Below are 788 nucleotides of genomic sequence, written 5' to 3'. Positions count from 1 at the left end.
TTCAGCTCCTTCACTGTTTCTGTTAATATTTGATGCCTCTGGCAGGAGCTGGAGCCCCAGGAAGGACTGGGGGCTGCAGGTCTCTGCTCGGGGGGCCTCTCCCAGCCCCAGGGTGCTCACAGCCCCGGGGGGACCCAGTGCACCCCATCCCACTGGGATCACCCCCAAAGAGCACAGAGGGGCCTGGAGGAGAGCAGGGAGGGTGTCCAGCATCTGGCCACACACCCCAGGTCCCCACCCCGAGGCTCTGGGGAGACCTTGACCCACTGCCTGCTGCCCTGGGGTGCACCCCAAGCTGTGTTGTGACCCCTCCATGGGGAGAGAATGGGCTCGGGGGATTCAGGGATTCAGTGCCTGGAGCACCTGCTGCTTTATCCAAAGTAGGAAGGGAGCCCAGCACCTCCAAACCCCCATTCCTTTGGGATCACAGGGCAAACAGGACTCCCCAAGGAACAGCCCAGGAGGGCTGCACCCCCCAGTTCCAGGGGGCTGTGACCCCACAGTGTGTCTCCATCCCCCGCAGCTCCATCCCCACTCCAGCAGCCCGAGGGAGGATCTGTGTGCCCCCACTCCACTCAAGGCTCCCCAGTTTTGCCCCCCTCGGATGGCACAACCTCCATCCTCACTGCCTGGGGGGCTGTGCCCCCTCCCCAGTGCCCAGGACAGCTCCTGTTGCTGGAACCCGTGGGGGGCTCAGCACCCCGAGAGATGCCTGCAAGGACACCCCAAACCAGACACCTCTGGAAAGGTGGTTGGGCACCCCCAAGGAAAATAATCCCAGGTTGAGA

Source organism: Acanthisitta chloris, unplaced genomic scaffold (genome assembly GCF_000695815.1).
Source record: "Acanthisitta chloris isolate BGI_N310 unplaced genomic scaffold, ASM69581v1 scaffold3235, whole genome shotgun sequence".
Classification (NCBI taxonomy): domain Eukaryota; kingdom Metazoa; phylum Chordata; class Aves; order Passeriformes; family Acanthisittidae; genus Acanthisitta; species Acanthisitta chloris.
Note: the sequence above shows the minus strand (reverse complement) of the source record.